Source organism: Rissa tridactyla, chromosome 4 (genome assembly GCF_028500815.1).
Source record: "Rissa tridactyla isolate bRisTri1 chromosome 4, bRisTri1.patW.cur.20221130, whole genome shotgun sequence".
NCBI classification, from domain to species: domain Eukaryota; kingdom Metazoa; phylum Chordata; class Aves; order Charadriiformes; family Laridae; genus Rissa; species Rissa tridactyla.
In genome coordinates, this window is record NC_071469.1 from 10692742 (window position 1) to 10716172 (window position 23431).

General features: G+C 38.4%; 1 protein-coding gene and 1 long non-coding RNA gene across 13 annotated transcripts in view; one reads left to right on the forward strand and one right to left on the reverse strand.

Annotated features, from left to right (window-relative positions):
* Positions 1-11920, reverse strand: part of LOC128908307 (uncharacterized) — a 139213-nt gene extending 127293 nt beyond the window's left edge. Inside the window, exon 1 of the long non-coding RNA XR_008465900.1 lies at positions 11743-11920. This is a non-coding gene — a long non-coding RNA (uncharacterized LOC128908307). The remainder of the gene's footprint in view (positions 1-11742) is intronic.
* Positions 6081-23431, forward strand: part of PPFIBP2 (PPFIA binding protein 2) — a 117828-nt gene continuing 100477 nt past the window's right edge. For 6 of the 12 annotated variants that reach the window (XM_054198216.1, XM_054198221.1, XM_054198222.1 and 3 more), the window contains exon 1: positions 12035-12304. The gene's annotated coding sequence lies outside the window, so the exon portion shown is untranslated. Of the gene's footprint in view, positions 6362-12034; positions 12305-23431 lie in introns of those variants that run through there. The other 6 variants (XM_054198219.1, XM_054198235.1, XM_054198225.1 and 3 more) reach the window with 2 other exon arrangements.

Here is a 23431-nt window from a genome sequence, read left to right on the forward strand (position 1 = left end):
AAATTTAATATGTTATGGTCTAGATTTCCTTCAAATTATATGGGATTTAAAAAGTGGAAAATATCAAAATTGACAAAAAATGTCTTAATCTCGAGAACAAATATTTAACCAGTCATGTTTGTTCATAATACCTGTAACACAGTCCATTTGTCTGTACACAAGACTATGTTGATCTGTTTTGAGTAGTCAGGCATCTCATTTTTTTCAGACCTATATGGAGTTTTAGATAAACCTGTAAGAATGTGCTTTTATAAAGTAAATTTTTTAAAGAAACTGTTTGGTATTCTGGAGCAAGTGTATTTATTTACCAGTATGTGCAATGACTGATTTTTGTATGTTCACGAACATACTTGTGTATGTCATAGAGGTTCCAGTGTTTGTCAATACAGAACATTGTGCAGAAATATTAAACTTCGTTTGTTTGAAACAACTATGTCTTTCCCTACCCAAGTATAGAAATACCCACAGAGTATGGAGGTTATTTAACATAAGGAGTTTCCCCAGTGCTGTTTAAACTGTATTTTTACCTTTAATGCTATACAAATTCAAACAAAAAACATAGCCATAGAAAGTTATACTATCAGACATGACTTTACCAGATCTGTAATCATTTTCAGCCTGTAAGTTTTCTCAAACCTGTGAGCTCAGACTTGAAATTGGTACACACTGCAGAAACACTCCTCTTAGCCATTTTCATGAAGAGGACAATAAGATTCCTAATAAACACAGGCCGAGCAGAGGCCCAGTTGTTTGCTGCCTCAGGTCTCTACCATCCAACTATCATGTCCAGTTCCTGCTACCTCAGTGCTGTTTTCTGTGAGCTAAACCAACTCTTTCCAAGTCTTTCCAAGGACTGAAATCTTGGCCTACTCATTTCTAACAAAATTAATCTGGAAATTGGTCAGAAAAACCTGGGATGTAATTCAGTAAGGACAAGAGCAAAGAACTATACTTAGGCAGGAATGATCAACTGCATAATTACAAAAAAAACCCACCCAAGATTCAAATATGTAAAAAACTGTTGGAAAGCAGAAGAAGCATCTGTCCTCCATGTCTCTGATAGACAGAAATAATTCAAACTGCCGTCAGGTTAGACAGCAGAAAATTCTCCGACTACAAGGCTAGTGAAACTTGGCACAGACTTTTTTACCTAAGAAACTGTCTAAGAGACAAGAGACTCACAATTTCCTCTGTCGGGAACAATATAGGTTTGGGTAATCTTGCATTTTGACAGGTGGTTGATCACAACTGTAGCTAGCAGCACAGAGGACGAGTGGTCTCTGGGCATTGTCTAAGCCATCCTGGGAAGTTCACTGAGAAAAATGAGCAGATTGTCAGGTGTATATTTGCTCTCTTAAGAATCTGTGCCCCTCCTGAAACCTGGTGAAGCTTCAAAGCTGAGAAAAATCACTTGATGACCAACCTTTTTGTATTTGTACATGGGACACTCAGTCTGTATGATCTGATGATGCATTCATTTGTTTTGAAATAGGGGACTGGTACAAAACCATTGAAAGATAGATCATTTTATAACTCTTACCTGGGTTCTCTCGTCCAGTGTTTGTGATACACAAGGTTAAAACCAATATTTTTATTAGGATGTACAAGTAAAAATTATTTAAATAGAGGATTATTATACTAGATTGTTCTGTGTTAATCATAATTTTCTTATTCTTAATTAGCTGGAAAAGGGAAGAATCTAACATATAAACACTAACTGCTAATGCAATGAGTTAGATCATAAACTTCCTATATGTTTATCTGTTATCCAATTACTATTCGATAAGTAATCCCTTTTACTTATCCCTCTTATTGGGACCAGCACTGGTCTTATACTTTGTACTTTTTTTCTGATCCCCTGTAATGCCTGAAATTATCTGTAACCATTAACAAGTATCCAGGAAGAATTAAGCACTTTTGTGGGTTTTTAAATATAGTTTTGCCAGAATATTTAATTTAAACAATACATTGCTTTATCAGAATATTTAATTTAAACCTCACATATGCCCAATTGCTTTGTCTTTTAAAGGCCCGGTCTTATACTGCTTGCACTATCACTGTCCATTTACTTCAACTGAGGATTCAGAAGATAAAGTGTCAGTGTAATTTCCTGTGTACATACTCAATTTGAAATCGATACAGGGAGAGCCATCCATCCACATGGCACAGTAAGAGCTACAAAGATTTACTTTGGCTTTATGCTTAGACTGTATTTTTCCAAAAGCAATTTTAATGTGTCTGCAAGATGCATGCCGATTTAATGCCAGCTTTCCAGTGCCACATATGCAGCTGGTAAAAACAACTTTGACAGAAAAGGTTTTCTTTAGAATAGGTGCAAAACCCGATTTAAAGCTTTGGCTCTTCTCTGTACGGATCCAGAAATCTGAGAGAACCATCTGAAGTCAGATATTTCAGTCCCAGAGGCAATCACCTCTGAAGTGTGTGCAGAACTCATATCACTGTGGAAAATGTTATCTTCTATCAGGAAGATAGAAGATCAAAAAAAATAAAAAGATCTATTTCAGTAATCTTTTTAGCAGAAGCAATTTTGCTGAATGCCATGAATTGCTTGTTTTCTTCCACATTTTGGAAGCTAGTGACTACATCCAGAAAAAAATGCATTTCCTATTCATTTGTTTGGCCACAAAATGCAAACATAAACTTGCAGGATTAATGACAGCAGTAAAGTCAAAACGTACTGCTCTAAGTTTACAGGACTTGCATGTAAACAAACTGAAACAGCCTCCAGACTACCTACATCCTTTTCTTATCATGGCATTAGTATCATAAGAAAAAAAACACATTCCCATCCTTGTTGCACATTTAATATAACTATATTCCTGACTACATTCCAACTACATTCCTGTATTTTCAACAAATAATTTCTTATTGAATTTCAAATAAATATCATTCATTCCCCAACTTACGAATACCATAATTTATAGGATATATACTTTGAATAAATCTTTTTCTTATGAAATTTGTACTGAAAACAATGTTTTGTTTTACTAAACAATAGATATAAAGAATGTACACTTTTTCCTATCTAAGCAATTTAAAATATGTTGGCAATGGTCATATACTTGTATGTTTATGTTTTGACGCATAAAAGTGCACGTACATAAACAGGAAAAAAATAAGGGCACACAACTGTACAAATATAAAACAATTCATATATGCCATTTCAGCTTTCCAGGTGAAATTAGAACCGTAAAACCACATATCTTAAGCTTATTTCATAACCTGAAACAAAGGACCTCCTTTTTCTTGAAGGGCAGAAGAGATCTAATTTTTTAGGTGAAAACATCTGAGTTTTCACCACCCAGAACCATTCAGCTACTCCTGCAACGTAAACTTCCATAGGTTTATCAGACATAGCACAGCACTGAAGCCCAGGTGGCACAAGCTGCAGTTGATTTTACTGGCTATGATTTTAGTGACTCCCTCTAGTGGAGCTATAAGGCAAGGAAGGTGCTGTTTATATCCTTCCAGCTAAAGCAAACTTTTTGGTGAAGTATTTATATTAACATTTGCTGTCACGATATTTGTCTGATATTACTCACAGCCTCATATTAACTTCAACACTATAAGTATTAGTATTCATAAAAATCACATTTTAATTTCATGCTTATTTGTATCTATGCTAAAAAAATTTGATTGACTGTTTAGTGAGGAACTACACCACCACATAACTGACCATCCAAGAAAAACAATAAGGAGTGTTCAAAAACAAGATATGAATATTCCAATTCCATTAAAATGGAATGCAGTGTGTTCACAGAAATTGAATCCTGATACCTGACAACGCACAAGCAAGACAGAGAGAAGCTAAATTCATATCCTTATTCATTCCATTACTTCAGTGAACAAATACTTCATCTGTGTACAATTGTATTGAATAAAGTCAGCATTTTAGGTTCTCTATGAATGGTGAACTAGGCTTTAAGACCAAACAATATAGCTGTGTTTTTAAAGGAGCTTAAAAGAAGTAAATCTTTTTCTAAATATATTAGCTAAAAAGCACACAACAGATCTTAAGAGCAGGAAAAAACTGTTTACAATAGCAAAAAGTGAAGCATTTCTCAGGCTGAACCTGTGAGTCACAATTCAGATCTGGATGCAGAAAGCCACTGTCTTGAAGTTAACGTTATGACAGGAATACAGTCATTATCATACCAACAACGTTTTGATACTGAGGTACTTCTTTTGGTTTAGTATAAATTCATATTTAAGAAAAAAATAAGGATCATGCCGATTATAAATCCGCAAAGAAATCTAGTTCCATAACAAGAGCAGAACACTTTTGCTGAAAGAAATATCAGAGCTACAGTAAAGATGACTGACCATAATTACTTCCTGTTCAGAGAAGACTTTTGGAGAGACAGAAACTCCTAACTATTTATTAACAAAACAAGTCAAAGACAGTTCACATTAAGAAGCTTCAGAGAATAAAATGTTATGGCAACACACAGTAACATATACATCTTAGCTAAGTTTGTCTGTGCATAATAAAATTAAACTACAAATTACCTGAAAAGGCTTACTAACTGCCCAATCGTCAAAATTCACAGTGCTCATAAACAACTTTTTGCATTATAACTTCTGTTTTTATTTGGACTAATAGAAATTATGGTAAAGCACAGAATAAATGGGTTTAGTTTTTCAACAGAGATAAGCTTATTTAGAGGCTTATATAGCTGCAATCAGTGCAAAATCACAACAGGATTTAGAGGTCATTTGCAGCAAAACACAGGTTTTCCAGAATCAACCACAACTCCTGCAGCTGTGGCACTGTGATCAGGTGAAAAACAACCCTTCTGAGAGGGTTCATGCTGGTACTTAACTTGGTTTCCTACCAGCTGCAGTCCTGATGTGCTTGAAGACGGTACAGCTTCTACCCCAAGTGGTACGCCCTAAATTCACTCTCAATTTGAGTGAAGAGGGCAAGATGATTTGTTTTGGCTATACAAAAGAAAGGAGAATTTTAAAGTGGCTTGATACTAGTTATCAACCTTCAGTAACACTTTCAAATGTACATAAAATCTGCCATGAATTCAAACATTCATCATCATGTATTAACTTACTTTCTTTATAATTAGCTTTAAATTTATAGGCAATACATTGGAAAATGAATTAACATGGCTGTAGTCAGGTTTTATGATATGAGACTTTAGATCCCTATGCTAGTCAATTCAAAAAATAAAAACATATCAGGAGACATGTTTCTGGTTACTTCTAAAATCTAATGAAAGTATAAGTGACCAGGATGTGGGCAGTCATCTACAAATTAGGCTTACAGCTCAAAGCCAGAGCAGAGAGAGGAGACACATTAGCAAAAAAATACCCCACCAAACTACGAGTGAAGAATTGCTGAAAACCTGCAGTCTGGCAGATAGACAAAATGGGTCTTAGGTGCTAAACCAAGTTTCAGAAAACCACAAAGTTTATCTCTGAAAGCAGAACAGGCAACAGCGAAATAGCTAAAAGTCAGACTACAGAAAGTCAAGAAGGGCTCTTTGACAGGAAACCTGTATTGTGACGAAACAGGCTACATGCTCCCAGAGAATCTGTAAATCTAGGAGTTCCTGTTCCATATATCAATCATGGTCAATTACTCATAATTTGCAAGCTATGCACGCTATGGTACGCACATATAGGTTATCAGCTACTGGATCCAAGACAATCATTAGAGATAGGGACCTCCTGCTTTTGTCTGTTGTTGGCTTGGGTTTGGGTTGCTGTGGGTTTTTTTGCAACAGGTCTTAGTGACTGCTTGCAGGCTGATTGTTAAGATAATTTTAAGATGTGTATCTGCAAAGACTCAGTTATACTTTACTGATACATTGCCCACTCTTCTTTAATCTCCACAGAAGGTATCACTGATCCTCTATGAAGTCACAATTTAGCAAACATCAGAAAACAGCAAAAAAAAAAAAAGCTGATCAGTAAACAAACCAAGAGCTCAGGCATGTGACCGAGTTCCTGCATATCAGCTGAGTCACACTAACTGACCTTGTCTGCTCTTGCTAAGGTAGAGGTTAGATGAAAGTGGCTTAAACTAATCTCTGCTGCCTGAGAGTTGCAACAAGTCACACGCCACAGCTCAATTCTGCAGCTAAGCAAGCGCAGAGCATTTTGTTATATCACACTAGCTGAATCATAATACCAAACAGCATCGGCTGGTCTGCCTCTAAAACAAAGGGACAAAGGTGAAGGCATGACTTCTTGCATCTGTATGTATGATTATGAGAAAAAGAACTGTATGATAGCAACCATAACAATCAAAGACAAAAGCAATCAAGAGTGTTATCTGGGAAAAAGAGAGGACAGAGACTCTTGTCTTCTGGCTCAAAACTTGCAGGTAAGATGAACTCGGAATTTTTCTGCTGTTATGGTCTCTCCTATGTTTGAAGGCACAGGATTTTGTGCGTATTTTTCAAATAAGAAAGACCTTACAAAAAAAAATGCATCTTACTTGAATCAAAACTAAACGCTGTCTAGAAGCTTTCATGAAAAGATAATAGAATAATGGATATCTTTTGAGTCAAGAAACAGCTTATATAATTAACAATACTTTCTAGCATGCATTTTTTTCTACCGTTTCTTAATGCAACAAATTTAGACAAATGCCAAATCCCCCGATGTTATGAGTTCAATTTGACTGAACCAAGTCCCATGACTCAAAATCGCCTCAGAAAAGGAGGTGGAATAATAACAGTTTATGTGGTACTGTATTCTCTGTACATAAGCATGTGGTAACTTACAGTATAAGCTCTATTTTCCAAGCTGCAATAAGAAGGCTTTTACCTGATGGTTAGAACAGATGTGGATGTTTTAAACAGCTGTGTCTGCCTGAAAAGACTGCACCTCCCCTCCATTAGCTTTTAATTTACTACGATAGGCTTTCCAACCCAAAAATGTATAAAATGCCTCAACATATAGAGCTAGTATTTACCTGGGAGCCAAGAACGTTCATTGCAAAAACTCTGAAGATCACTCGTGCCTGATTTAAAAGTTGAACACTAGATGGAGCTATGTCCTTGGAGCACCACTAACTAAATTTAGATAAGGTACAGCTGTCTCGGATCTAATTCCCATTAGTTACATGCAAGCGGCCAGATCAATGGCTTGTTTAAACGCCTTTAAAAATGCTAAACAAAAGCAACAGTACGTTCCTGAAAGACTTTTTTAAGAACTGCATGTGTACATAAAAACTTCTGGAATTTAAACAGGAGTCTGAAAAAAAAAACAGCTCAACACGTATAGTAGTCTCTAAGAAAACTATTTATTAAGGGTTTTTTTTTAAAAAGTGTATTTCATCTATCCTAGTAAGAGATATCTGAGAAGACGACTCCTATATCACATTTACTGCTACAGAACAGTTATGCTGCAAACTGTGAGAGAGAAAAAAATAGCAAGTTTGGGTTTTGTATCGAGTAGCTACAGCTGTCCTGTAAGAGTCCAAGAAAATTTCAAGTGTAATTTTATCTAGAGACAAAATATTTTTATTTCAACTGCTATCTTGAATATTTCACATTAACCCCACCAAATAGGGAAAAAACCCACACAACCATATCTTACCCATTAAGAAAGAACATACCACATAAGTTAAAAAAAAAAAATGTTTCGAAGGATAAGAGAAGGTTGTCCACCTTACCAGAGGAAATCGGTAACATGACTGGCCATAAATCTCTGTTAAAGATAAGGCAGGCTACACTTTCTAATGAGATGCAATGGATTAGCTCTATGGAGTCAATGGGGAAGGACTCTCCAATCCATTATTTCCTGTCTACAGCTGATTCAACCAAATTTACATGAAAGGAAATCTCTGAGTATTTAAATGGATCATTTTTTCACAAACAAGAGATTACACAGTACTTGCAGCTTTCACAGTCCTGCATCACAATGTTTATTCATTGTTTTAATGCTGATGTTTCATAGGCTGTACAGTTCATGAATAGGAGTACTGTAACTTGGGGAAAACAATGAAAACACACTGTAACTAACCTTTGCTGTAGTCTTCCTGGAGTAAAGCTTTCGATAAAAAAGAACACGAGATCTTAGGTGTCTCTTGTGAGAATTCTTGAGTGAATCGATAATAAAAAATCAGAATGGTGGGTGCTGAATTTAGGCTACATTAGTTGCAGCTAATTTACTCTCCTTTATAAACAGTAAAATTATACAAACTTTTCAGCAAATAAAACAGCAATTCAGAACATAATGCATACTGATGTATCAAAACATGAATGTTTTTTCCTGCCTTATAGCCATGAGCTTCTATTTAGAGGCTTGATCTAAGTGTCTGTTTTGGTTCTTACCCTTCAGTGACTATGAACCATTTTGCCACTTTTCTGTACAACCCAGTAACAGACCAAGCAGTGCACTAGGAAAGAACCACTAACGTGCATAAGCTTAAGCACCACGCAGGTACTTGCAGAATTAGGAACATGGCCTGAACTCAAACACAGGGTCTTTCAGCATTGTCAGCACAACCCATAATGGGACTGTGACACTGGGGAAGAGAAACTCGGACACTTCTGCTCAATAATTTTTAACTAAGGAAAAATATATCCTGGTCATTATATCTAGTTGAGATAAACAGTTATAGAGCAAAATCTGGGATTTCAAAGATAACTTTCCACTGATTTTCGAAACAGAAAAAATGAAGAAAGCAGTATCCAGCAGTGTTCTCTTTTGGGGTTCCTAACTTACTTTTTTCATAGGTCTTTTCTGAGAAGGATGATTCTGCTTTCCCTGAATAAGCTTCATTGTTATATAAGAGAGGCAAAGACTTAACACAATGCCAGCTTTGTGACAGTAATGTGTCTGCACTACTGCAGAAAAGAAACAAACCACTCTTATTGAAGGGGGGACTTCTGGAATGGTAATTAGCCAAGAGGCCAGGACAGCTGAGGGAGTGCTTCTGAAACCCGCTACACTGAGAAAGTGAGAATTAATCCACTTAAATTAAAACGATATTAAACAGGATAGACAGGATCAACAAGCTAAAGGTAGCCCAAAATTAGGATTCTCTCTGCTTTCTGGTGATACAATAATATTATAGTAGTATCAGCACTCCATATATCAAACCATACAGAAACAGAACAGTAAAATGATTACACGCAAGTGTTGCAGCAGTAGCGGGACAGTGGTTTGTGTTCTGTGCTTAGCCTGTGCTGCTCAATCTCCCTCTACTTCCCAAGGGAGTGGCAGTAATTGTACAGCCTCTCTGTTCCAGGTCCTTTCCCTTCAAAGCACTAGGGCAAGGCCACGCTCGCCTTCATGCACTGGCTGACGCTGCTTTTCTCAACAAAACACTGGAGTACGGCATGTACTAGCAGGGTCTTGACTATTCCATGTCAGCAATAAACAAGAAAGGAGGTAACAACCCTACACAGCCATACAGGAGTAAACGAGGTCCCAGATGCCGCTCCCATCATGTGGAAAGTCACCCAGACACCTGTCCTAGACCACCAGTAAGGCTAGTTGGGGAAAAGGAGGGGAAACCAAGCTGGTGTTGAAAAAGACTTTGCCCAGACTGTTCTAAATTCCACTGACCCCTTCCCAAATGGCTTAACGATACTGCAACAAGCAGTGCTATAGTAATACTTTTTGGTATCAGTATTACGAAAGATGCAAATGTTATCAACCATTATAATTTTGACCACTCCTCTAAGTGACCTATTTAAGATGACTACCTCAAAGCTGAGAGGAAAGACAAGAAAAATTCAAACACGAGCCAAATTCAAAAGCCATCCACAGCCTGTGGATTCTTGCCAGTTTTAATTATTCTTTAGCATGTTCAGAGATGTTTCAAAGGTGTTCTACTTCCCGTTTTCTCACTCTCCCACCTTAGGCATGTTTGCTTTATAAGTGAGGTCCAATTCTTTATCTAGAAGATCTGGTATGTGATTCATGGCCTTGATCTCATGCATAAGCTTAAAAGAAAACTGAAATCACACATAACTCATCACAAGGTCAGAGAGTGTATCAGTTGGTAGCAGGGAACAAAATGTTTCAACAGTCCAAACACAGTATAAACTTATGCTAGGCAAAGGAAATTCTAAAATCGTGGACAATTATAGTAATTAATAGAACTAAATTAAAACGTTGTGCATATTAAACATGCTTAGACTATTTAGATGGAAGTCAACACCATCGCAGAGGGAAGACAGCAAACAGTGGTGGTTGAAATACAACCACTCCGCAAACAGCAAAAAGTGTGTGTTAATTACATTGTCCATGTCACAAGTACTCGAAACTCTTTATCTCGCTTTTTGCTAAATGCTTGCTGTTGTTTAGTCAACTCCCTGGAAAATTGACATAATCAGAAGTACTCAGCACATGCATGCTGTGAAAGAGCTGTGTCAGTATCACACACCTGGGATGACTTGTTTGGGTAAAACCAAGACAACAGAAACCCTTATCAGATTTTGGATCAGCAGGGCACCCAAAGTGACTGGTAAACTCCCAATGACCAAAATTTGCACTTTTCATATTTCATATTTTTGCACTTTTTGTAATTCTAGAAGTAATCCTGGATTCTCTACAGACAGAACAAAAAACTACACTTTTTGAGTGTCAGTTTGTGTTTTATGTGCTTGCTTCCTTGGAGACTTCCTGGACTAGAGATTTTTGCAATCATAAACATAGCATTAGAGAATGTTTTTAAAACAGGAGTCAACCAAAATATAACATAAAACACATACCAATATAAATGGCCTATGCTATTATTTTACTAATAGAATTAAAATAGATAAGAAGTCCTTTAAGTATAAAAATACCTGATTTTTAAATCTTTGGAGAAAGAGAGTATTGCTTTTCTTGGTTAATAACTAAGGTTTTTGTTAACCTAGAAAATCCCTGCTATGTAGGAATATGCACCAAAAATATGCTTGGTTAGCAGTGTTTAAACCAACATAGTTTTAATCAAGTGTTTTACTTCCAGTAATAATGATACAGAGAATAAAACTCAGAAACTGGAGGGGGCGGGGCAAGTTGTCGAAACCCTTCCCTTCACACTGGAATTCACTGAAGGGCTGATAATACGCAGTTTCCACCTCTGCAATGAGGCGATGGAAAGGCTTCTTGTGGAGCCAAGCTCTAAGAAGGCTGCAGCTTGGAGAGCCAGACCTCACCAGCTCAGCAGGGAACATGGCAGCTGGAGAAGCTGAGGTACTGCAAGGCAGGGGAGGTCATGAAGGTCCCTTCCAACCTAGACGATTCTATGAGGCGTCAGCCAGGAATACACCAAAAACTCTGAAATGGGATTTGCCTCTGCTGTCCGTCCTGTCAGAGATCAGGCCCTGCTCTGTAGCCAGGAGCCTTGCCACAGCCTTGGTTTCACACTGACACGAGGGGTTTGTGGTGGGCATCCGACATTTTATGACACTACAGGTGTGCACACCTACGCTGAAATGCAGCTGCCCAAAGCTCCCTTCCAACCTGGACGATTCTATGAGGTGCCAGTCAGGAACCTACCAGAAACCCTAAAACGGGATTTGCCTCCACTGTCCATCCTGTCAGAGACCAGACTGTGCCCCATAGCCACAGCCTTGATTTCACGCTGACATGAGGGGGGTTTGTGGTGGGCGTCCGACATTTTAAGCCGCTACAGGTGCACACGCCTACGCTGAGGTGCGGCTGCCCGAGCCCTGAGGGTGCTGTGGGGGCACGGAGGGTACCCACCCGGCCGCCAGCCTCGCTACTCCCCGGCCGCCTCTTTGCGCGGGCCAGACCTACCGGAGGCATCCCGAAGCTCCTACCGGCCCCGAAGCGCGCTGAGGAGGTAACAAGGCGGCCGCGGATCCCACCCCCGCCGCGGGGCGCCGCGGGGCCGAGCTAACGGCTGCCGCGCGCCGGCGGCCGCCGTGTGGCGCACCTGGCGGAGCGGAGGGACCGGGGCGGCCGCAGTCGGGCCCGGGAGCAGGTCGGTCCCCGGGGGCGGGCGGTACGAGGCGGCGGGAGGGTGGTGGGCCGGACTCCGTGCCAGAGTGCTCGGCGGAAGCGTCCTGCCTGGGCGGGGAGGGTTTGCGCCGCTGCCCCGGGGGGGTTCGGAGTGTCCCCTCGGCGCGGGTGAGGTGGCGGAGCGCTGGGCCGGGCTGTCCCCAGGCGCCGGCGGGGCGCGAAGGCTCCGGGCGGGCTCCGGGGCGCCTCGGCCGGTTTCTACGAGGGGATCCTTCAGGAATCGTGCTGCGGATGCGACCACAATGCCTGTTGCTTCTCCTTTCTGAACACTTTGCTATTGCTGGGAGAGTTAAGGACTCCATGCCGTTGAGAGGACTTTTAAATAGACGCGGCTCCTGTAAGTTAAATATTTATTCTCACAGCGAGCAAGGCTTTGAAACTGGGGTTCAACTAGCAGTTCAGTAAATAAACCGTTTTATTGACATAGAACAGCCGATTCAGAAGCTCTGCTGTCAGCAATGACAGCCAGCCGCGGCCAAGTTCTCTAAAGTTGAAGCGAGGTGTTCCCCCCCCTTGAAAATTAATTCAGAAAAGAGGTATGTGGGGGAAAAGAGATAGTTAAAAGGATGTTTAGAAGACAACAGCTGGAAGATGAAACTGCTATTATGGGCTGTTTTACAGGTGCAGAGATAAGGGAGGTAAGAGTATGAGGAGATGTCAAGTGATTTCCAGTGTCATCGTTCAGCACTCGTGTTATCGTGCTGCGATGATAAAAATACTCCTCCCTTAACATTTACAAGAAGCGTAAGGAATCCCACCCCTTTGTGTGTGACTGTTCAGTTTTGCATGGGGCAAAAGAAGACGTTAAGTATTAATTTGGTAGGTCAGTAAGTGTGGATCTTACTGTATAGAGGTGAAGTGCAATATGGGCTTTTGAAGATTTGCATCTGCAACACATTGTATTTCCATAGTCATAAAGGTTTTGCACAGTTTCAGGTTTTTAATTGCAGGGTTTTGGCAGGAGGGGGAACAGTGAGGGGCACTTCTCTGTGGCTGTTTGGTTTTGGGGTTTTTTTAAACAGGGATATGTGAACAGGTGCGTGAAGGGCTTCGTACTGAAACTTTTATGGAAAAGTGGAAAGAGCAGATGGGAGAGCAGAGGACTGAATTTCAGTTTTCCAGGTTTATTGATTTACTTTGCTTGTGTTCCTGACTTTGACTTGGATCTGGTGTATGAACTTAGCTAAAACCAATAAATCTTTACGCTTCCTTGTATCTTCCTAATGGAGAAATGCTTGGAGTAGAACACAGTATACCAGAAGAGTGAAAGGACAAATTGTGACAAACCTAAGCAAATATGGGTTGTTTTTAAACGGGATGGATTTACCCTCCATTTGCTGATAGTTTCAGTTGGAAGCAATTGTAAGGGCCTCTTGAACCTAGAGGAAACCCAGTGTCAGAGCAGAGGGAAAATGCAAAAGAACCTTAGGTTTGTCTTCAGGACAAGTATAGCTTGGTACTAGAATATGATGAAAAAATAATATATAAAAATGTTATACTATAATTTTTAATACATAAAATAGTTTCAAATCCCCAGTAACAAGACTTAAACTGAGGCAAGACTAATCTTGCCACTTACTGCTGATGTTTGTTATCTGTTGTAGACACACATGATATGCCTGCAACTGTTTCAAACTAATGTTAACATCACTTCTGAAAATTTAAATGCTTTATTTACCTAAGCCAGGTTATAATCAAGTGTCTTGGCAAAACATGTAGCAGTTTATCAATCGTACATCTGTGACTCTGCCCTATGGAAAGTGCCAAATTAAAGGGAGGGGGCAGAAACTGATTCATCTGTGTGGCTGAAGCATGGTAGGAATTGGGCTGGAAGCGTTGTTCCCTGGTTCCATGTTCCCTTGCTGCTTTCATCTCCTGCCCCAGGAAGTTGAGGAATTAGAGGAATGGTGGCAGAGGGCACTGCTGCTACCATCTTGATTTCACTCCAGCAACCCCATCCATGTTAGGACTATCCTACAAGCAGGGACAACAGGAAGGAAGTAGGGAGGGAATAAGTACAGATGGGATAATAAGCACTATCCTCCCTTCACTCCTGCTGTATCTGTTCTCGCTTCATCTTTGTTACCGTGGTATCAGCAGTGTGGAAAAGTGAAGAGAGTGTGTGTGTGTAAATAAAGGGAGAATACATCGGTGTAGGCATAGACTACAGAAGTGCTTTCTGCGTTCTTGAATCAATTCTCCCTGTTTCCCCTGTCATGCTTCTGTTACACTGAGTCTCTTACTCTAGACTGTCTGTGCAGGCTCTAAGGCAGCATAATGTGATTTTATGTGCCATGGTGTGTTTGAATGGAAGATGGGAAAAGAACAGCTGGAAAAGAGTAAGTGAAGACCTTAGGAATCACCTTCCCTGAACACTTAGGGTCAGCAAACAAGGGGAAAAAGCAGAGGGAGAATGTGCTATGAATGCAAAACATGGGAAAATGAAAAACAACAAAAGATAGTGACCCACCTCTTTTTTTCCCAGGTGCAGCTCTGCTTCTAGCCCTCACTTACCTAACTTGTTTCCCATTTGCCTCTTTTTGGTCTCTCTCTTCAAAACAAACTAACAAACTCCCACGAAAACCTGTAAAGCACTTAGCCCTAGACACTCCTCTCACTCTTATTAGACTATTTAGAGAGAGACCAGAAACTTAGTTCACTTTCCCCACAGCTAGGGATTTGTTTGGGCCTTTCAGCTCAAACAAATGAGGGCCTTGACCTGGTAAGGTTAGCAAGGGACTATGCTCATACAGGTAACGCAGAGCCTTAGTGGGGCTTTGCTAGTTAGCGAAAAATCTACCTTCCTCTCTCCCCCCAAAAAATGTATTTACAGGAATAGGCTGAAACCATCTTCTTGCTTTAGATGTCCATAGTATGATTCAGAGGATTTAGTCTATTAAAGCAGAGAAATGATGCATAAGGAATTGTATACTGATCCCTCAGTATAGCTACAAACATGTTATCATTCAATGTACTGTACCAAGCCAGGCTTTTCTGCATTTTCCAGAAATATCTAATAGTGTAGAAATAGTAATGCAACAGAAGATAACATGGTCTAGGGCAGTAGATGAGAACCTTCAGAAGTCACTTTTCTGTTAGTGAAGTTGCATCATTCAAATCTTTGGAAATGTTTATCATCTCAGTTTGCCACCTCAAACTCAGAATTCAGTGAATTCAACTTCTTAAGGTATAATCTTGAAGTTCTCATAAGCCACTGAATGAAGTTTAGCCAGCAACAGGTGCCTTTGGAGGCACACTTGATCAGTACCAGAGTTCACTAGATGCATATGAAATCATTTAGCTTCAGTAACCTGATCCCTCTAAAATTGGCAAGTTATGGCTTTTAACCATTTTAAGTTAAAAAGTGAACTATTTTAAGTTCTCTAAATTTTCTCCAGTTTGCTCTTGTCTATTCTGTGCTGTCAACTTACCTGTTACTTTGAAGAGCTGAAGAAACTGAGACTCCCACCTTTGGACAATCTGTTCTTCAGCTTTGACTACCACCAGCTTGGAGGTGGTAATATGTCTGATACACTGTGACAGCTTGAATTTCTTCCTGCCACCCCTTTATAGTATTTAATAGTTCTTCTTTTAAATAGATGCATATTAAGCAACAAAATAAAGGTACTTGTTTTGTAGCTAGATGCCTCTGCCTATATATTTTAGCACAATGTTTTTATTTAAAGTCTCGTGTGACCTTGTAACATTACAGTTACCTCTTCTCTTTTCCTGCATCTTCATGTGTTTATTTGCTATAAAACTATTTCCCAATAGCACTTTGCTCTTATTTGGCAATTCATTGATGCAGAGAACAAAGAAGTTAAATTACAAAGATAATTCCTTTCTGAAAGGAACATAAAAAGTAAATCCTAATGGCACTGTTGCCAGTCTAGGTCAATTTGTGGATTTTATGTTTATAATGTGCATCTGTCAAGTCACAATGTAGTGGTTTAAAGGACTGTAAGCATGACCTGGATCTTAAACTCTAATTTGATAACCTGTAAAGCAAGGATGTTGTGAATATTGTGTAGCTTACTAGTGTTTCTGGAAGACCTGTAACCCAAAGCTGCTGAGGAGAAAGAGCTGTATAGTTTCATACTGATCAAAGAGGATAATCTGGTATCTTCACATGCATAAAACAGTAGTAGCATGCAGTTTCCCTGTTCTGCTTCCTGCATTCATCAAAGAAATAATGCAATCTTAGTTATGTAGGATGCATCTTTCAGAATTCTCTTGGAGAGAACGCTATAGTTATCTATGACAAAAAAAATTAAAATCATTTCCAAGGCCCCAGTGCTCTCCTGCTCTGAAATTTTTCTTAGCTTTCTTGCTGGGAGCATGAGTCAGTTTAATTCTTTACTAAATAGGTCCCTAAATGCACTGAACCTATATCAGCTTACTGCCATTACAGTTGTAAAGTAGTATGGTATCCTAAATTAAATTCATAGAGAAGTGTTTTGATTTATAGAAGGATTCACAGACAAAGTTCCAGTAATAACAGGTAAAACTGTGGAAATTATTCTTGACATTCTAGGTATTTTTCTGTTGGTTTTTTTTTCCTTGGTTAATTTCTTAAGTTTTTTATTTTTTTCCTTCCACCAATTAAGTGAAGTCAATATATGCTGTACTGAAAAGGTATCATATACTCCTTGATACTGATACAGAAAACTGGAAGGAGCACAGATGGTCAGTGTATGAATGCATATTTTCTTAAAGCTCTTAATACTGATGTTTCAAACTGAACAAGAGATAATGAAGATGCTCTTCAAAATTATCATCATGAGTTTTGTCCAAAGACTAACCCAGAGCAGACAAAAGAAAATTATTTCTCTGCCAGATGATCAACAAACTAACAGGGAGCCATTAGTGTTTTTCTCAACTCTGTGTATGTGATATATAAAATATATTCTTGTATTTATTTTATAGCCACGTAAAAATATGTGTTCATCTGTTTATCTGAATTATCCAGATAAAACCTGAAGTAACTGAATATGTAAGTTGAGAATTGAATACTGGGAAAAATAGAACACTTTGTGGTGTAAAGAGGGGAAAAGATAAGAAACCTGATGGTGACCAGATAGTATGTGGCAGACAGCATGCCTGGAATGGTAAATGATGGATCTGACTTCCAAAAAGTTGCAATGACAGAGCAGGAACTGTTGATTATACGAGAGGTCTTTTGTGTGTCACCCAAGGACATGGTGCTAAGTTGATGAAGGTTTGCTGAAGCAGATGTGAATTTGGAGAAAACAGATCAGCAGGCCTGATTCTCCTTCAGCAAAATCTTGAATTAGGCTGGAGGGGTAAAGTAAAACCGAAGGCCTGCTGGAATGGAAGTCAAGACCTGCTGGATGGAAGAAAAAGACAGGTCCAAAGCCTGGCTCTGTTACAAGTGTTGCTTATCATATGCTGACTGTGAGTCTTGTTTTCATTAGAGCAAGGATATAATGTGTAAGAATATTCATAGAGAATGATTCACTTGTTGGCTATGTCTTCATACTCTTTAAGATCAACGGATTGTATGCCAGTTAATGTAATTACCAGAGATAACTCTAAGCTGCTGAATTATCCCCTTCTGAAAACAAGTCTGATTGGCCTCCACATTCAGAGGTGACTTAGCTGGGGCTGCCCTGTTATTTCTGTCTGTACTGATCATACAATGAAGTAATTTTGTTTCCAATTTGCACTATTTTCAACCCGAAGTTTATTTCAGAAGTCTTAATTTGAGGGGAAATTTGACAGGAAAATATTTGCCAAGTGTCCCTTGAATATAGTGAATCATATTTTTATTCCACTACAATGCAGTGCAGATGGTAGCATCTGCTTTAATATAACATAATCAGAACATCTTATTCTAATGACATGGCAGTAAGATTTATGAATATGTTTCTGTGATGATGATAAACTAATGCTTGTAATCCAGTCATCTCCAAAACTGAAGTATGTGGATGTTTCCCTCCAGAGAAAAAAGTTTCTCTAGCAGAGAGCTTGTAGAGGTAAATCTGGTGTCTTAAATAGATAGGAAACCAGCACAAACCATCCTGGGAAGCAAAGTTTCTGCATTTCACCTGGATCGTATTTGCTGTGTGCAGTATTAGACAGCAGATGTAATAAGTTTTTCTTGCATAAGACTTGTCTGTGTTTTACTTAAAATATTCTATCATTCTGTAGTTCATAATGAAATTTCCATTAAATTATCTTTGTCCTATACATTCAATACCTTGGTGACATTCCAGCCAATGCTAACCTATATACAAATAAAAACAAGCTCTTAGGAATTGAAGTAGGTGATCTAAAGAGATGCCTTCCAACCTCAACTATTCTGTGACTCAATTATTCTGTGATAACGCTCCCATATGCTTCATAAAACTGTTCTCATTAGGTTTAAGTGTAGGTCTTCCCAATGAAGTTAACATAAGCTCTTTTCTGAAATTTCCTATTAATTCCATTCCTTTCTTTCCTGTGGAAAACCTCTTTTTTTCAGGTTTTTATGTCCAGCCTAAGGTATGAAGTTGTGCTTTGCTTTATTTATAATTGTAACCTCTATATATACTTTGCAGTGAGGGTAAAAGTGAAACATCACATAAACTTGGGTCTTCTTCCAGTGTCCTTACCATCACTCCCAGTTTCACCTGCAGATTTATGGTCACCCAACAGACCTGGAGAAAAAAATGACAAAAAAAGTCACTGGATCTTGAGAGGTGTTCAGAACATACATTAACAGCTTCAGAAACAGCTCGACTGTAGGAACTGTGGTAATAGCTTCAACCTAGGTACGGAGACATGGATCCCAGTTACCCTTGTTAACTGTGCATTAAATGTACTTACTACTAAAAAACCCCAAACAACAACAAAAAAACCACAACCACCCCAAACAAACAAAAACCTCCTCCTCTAGCTGAATTTAACATATGTTTATGCAAGTGCTATGTAAGCATATATAAGTAGAGCGTTTGTTGTAAGCTCTATTGTAACACATACTTTAATAATTGTTTCAAGAAGGGAAGAAGAACAACTTCTTAACTTCTTTAAGAACAAATCTTAAAATTTGGAGCTACTTATATGGACCAGAAACACAGACTGGTTGTAAAATATCAATGAAAGCATGATGTAATTCTCTTAAAGAAGGTGTTAATTGCATCCGAAAAAAATTGAAATGTGTCAAGTGAATAGTTTTCTTTTCTTGAAAGTAGTCTTCTGTAATGAAAAGTATATATACAAAGTATTTTAGTGTTAGTAGAGATTATATTAAACCTGAAAATCTCAGTCATAAACATTATAAATGATGAGGTAAATATTTCTTGAATTAAAATGCTCTTCAATGTAGGAAGCTGAATGTATCCGAAGTAGTGATTTTTCCTGAAACTGAGAAAAGCAATTTATGATCTGATCTGGCAAACTTCAGAGGTACAAAAGGAAAATCATATTAGAACCTTTTGTTACTGGAAGAAAGGAGAGTTGTTATAACAAGCTTTTGTGCAAGAAAAAGATCTGTCCTGGCTTGCTTTGCAGAACATGCTGTAGTGTTGTGAAAAATACTTAATAGTCCACAATAGTTACTCACCTGTATTTTATCCAGTGCGTGCTGCATTTCATAATAGTTGTGGATTAGGCTAAGGATTAGAAAACCGTTGCAACAGTGTTGTGCTCCAAATCTGTTTTGCTTTGATTGTATTCTCCAATTTAATTGGGAAATTTGGTAGCATCTTCAGTTTTGTTTGTAGATTGTGAACCCCAGCTGGTTCTCATTTCACATAAACTACTTGCAAAAGGACAGACTGTAGAAGACAGCATTTTTTTTTTAACATGGGGAATAGAGTGTGTCTTCAGAGTAAATTATTTGATACAAAGGGAATTTATGCTGTAGAATGAATTTAGTTTGGATTCAAAAGTCATTTGTAGTTTTTTATTTAATCAAAGTTCCTGATTATCCAAGGACTAATTGAGAAGAACAGGAATAGCAGCTGCTCACTTCCTTTGGAAACCCAGATTTGGGTACTCAGAAGCAGAGGTTCCAAATTAGTTGAGACTAATAAAACTGCCATGCTAGGCAGCTTGCCTAGCTTGCTGGGCAGTATGCCTGTAAATGTAATTTTACAGTGAATGTATTTTATTTGCTTTTCTTAACTGACAAAGTAAACAGTGCTGTTTCTGTCATGGAGCAAAACTATGCCTTATCAATAAGGGCTAATAGCGATGAAACAATTTCCTCATGACAGAGCAGTAGTTTGGTGTTTGTTAACATGACCATGTTTTTCTTTCCAAGTAGGAAAAGAGTGGACTTCTGGCCTTTCTATGACACTCAGACCCTTTAAAGTAATAAAAGAATTCTGTTTCATTTGTCTTCTATGTCAGTACAAAGGTGTCTAATCCATTTATTTCACAGCCAGTAAAATTTGGCTAACTTTATAACAATATATTGCTTTAGATACTGTTATACTCTGGCATTTGCAGTAACAATGTCAATTTTTGTATTTATTTCAATCATATGAAAGAGGTTCATATGATTGAAAGAGGTTTTTTGTGAACTGAAAGTAACATATAGTAGCCCAAAATTTAGGCTCCAGTTTTATTTTTTGGCAAACAATTTTTGGTCCATGTTCAAGTAGTTAACTAAAATACTTGGAAACTTGTTCATTTTACATTGGTTTAGAACTGAGGATAAATGCCTTGAAATGGTTGGCAGACACATCATGATGGGCTTTGTGGTTGGTAAGAACTTGAGAATGCCTAGCATGGTTGATAGTAAAAGATGCTATCTATAAGTGCAGACTTCCGGGATCTCTTTTGTATCCTGTGCCATTGAATGTATCTACTTTATGGAAGCAGCATGCTGGGCACTTCAGAACTCTTTTGTAAGCATATAAAAAGTTTGCACCAAATACTCAAAACTGGATATACAGTTTACCTGAAACTTATTTCAGTTGTGGTGATAGAGCAGAAACAGTAACAGCGCGCATAAATGAGTGCGAAATAAAAAGCTGAGCACTTGAGTGTGTTTTCAGTGTGGTGGTCCTGTTAACGTCCTTTGCTAGGTTAACGTGTTTTTCTGTGAGCGCATACAGCTCCTCCATAGAATAGGTCAGTGAGGAGACCCATATATCTAATCACACATTCAGTATGAGCTGCTTTGTGTTCCCTTTAAAGTCAGCTTCTGGTTTCAGTGGGCATTTAATCTGTCTCTAGTTGTCTTGGTATTCGTATTTCTTCTAGGGTGCACTGGAAAAACAGCAACAAAGGATGTCACAGTTTTCTTGCCACCTGTGATAATGTTTCTTCAGCTGGAGGTATTACAAGTTTCTCTCACCTATGTGAACCTTAAAAATATTAAATGTTGCTTTTGGGTGACAGGTTACCGTTGTGTCTGTTTTGCAACATTTTCCCTCTGTATAATGCTTTGTCCTGTAATTAGGAAGTTATGTTAATCCACTAAGTATGGAAAGTAAACATAATAGGAGAATATATCATTCTCTGATTTAGAAATTGTCTGTAACACAATGTTTGATACAGTGACTTCCTTACCTGTTGGCCAGTTCTGCAAGGAGTAAGATGTCCCATATTCTGAAAATGGAGTAGCAAAATCAACAAAATGTGTCATTTTAGATCAGGATTTAACTTGCCATGGAGAATTTTTGCCTTTTGGTTAAACATATTCTTTAGGCAGAGAAAGAGAAAAACTTGAAGACAGCTTTTTTTCCAAAGATATTTTCATTAATCTTCAGGAAGCAATCGATATAAGAGTATTTTGGCTATAAGCACAAGCATTAAACTCACACAGCTGTGAAAATTTCTATTTTCATTTATGCGATGAGTAATGTGGGATATGGTGCTTTTCATAGTTACCCACTTGTTGTTCCTAGTTTAATGCTTTTAATCCAAGCAGATTCACTTCTGTTGAATTTCCTGTTTCTAGGAGAAGTATATTTTTCCTTTCTTTGTTTCCCACAGACACTTTCCTCAAAATAGCTACTGAAGCTTAAATTTATACAGAAGTACTTGATACTGTCAGTTTCTGTTAGTGTGAATTCAGCATATTTGTCTTTACAGATGCAGGGTGGGTCATATTAAACCAGCCTAGTGATGTTTCCAGTTATTTATAAATTGCTGCACAAAATGTTTCAAAGAGGGAAAAATACTAATATGAAATTAAATCTTTCTAAGCAAAAAAGCTGTCTTTTAGTATTCATTTTCAGGCCTTATGTCTAAAGCTGGGCTTAGATTTAACAAAAGTATTAATATCACATTAATAAAGTTGAGGCAAATTCAGGACAGAGCTTCACAGCCTGAATAACCAAAGAGTAGATTATTTCATAGTGAGAAATAATGATAAGAAGTATCTCTCTTAGTTGTGTCTATGTTGGACTGTTTCTCCATGTAGTCTAACCCAAACCTCAGCTTTTTGCCATAGAGATCTTGTGGATGGAAATTTTCTCTTGATTGCAGGAAATCAGTTTCCTAGCTTGTTAACCCTCCTCTTTGCTCAGAGGTTCTGTTGCAGGAAAAACAAATCCCTCGTATCTCAGTGTCCACTGGTGCCAATTCCTCTACCAATCCTTACCTACTTTAGTGTCTGTCTGTTTTAAGGAACACTTAGTGCTCTCCACTCTTTAATCCTACGACGTGAGTTATTTCTGTAAAGATTCATTGTTTTTACTCTTCATGGAAGCATTCACATATTCACCTATGTCATGATGTAGTTTTTTTGTGGTGTTTTTCTAAAGGTCAGAAATACCCCCGCAACTTGAATGCTACATGTAGCCTTGGTCATCTCATCTCAACAGCTGTACAATAAAACAAGAAAAAGTAAATAAAGAAGTGGCAAGAGTGTTGAAAAGTATAGTTTGGGTTTAATCTGAGGAGAACAACTTGCAGGATAACAACTCTTTAGTTAAACAGGGATGTTGTAGGGGAGAAAGGGAAGTAGGACTGGAAACAGACTGTAAGATAGTGGCATGAAAATGTGAGCAGTGATTAAGCACTGGGTTGTTTTTTTGTAATGTCAGAACATTCACTGAAAAATGATAGAAAATGGATTTGAAAAGAAATCAGTTAAATCTACAGAGGGTAGATCAGTCAATGTCTATGAAACTTGATGGTTCCTATCCAGTCTGTGATTCATAAAGTTTAATGCTTGCTGTTTATTGAGAAAGATAGAGCAGGAGACTGATCACTATGCACCTGTGTTGCACTGAACATCATTAGAGACAGAGCACTGGGCCAGACAGACTTTTAGTCTGAATGAGCATGACTGTTCTTATGGTGTCGTTAAGAGTTCCAAAAATACATGGCTGTTTTCTGCCTCTGAGTCATACGAATTTGATGGATACCTGTCTTGATTACACTACAGGCACTAGGACCAAGGACTGTATGGGTTCTAAAGACTAAGCCAGTTTGCTGAGGAGTGTTCGCTCTTTGTTGGCAAAGCAGCTGTTTTTTAACAAGGATTCTTTGTGTACATCAAGGA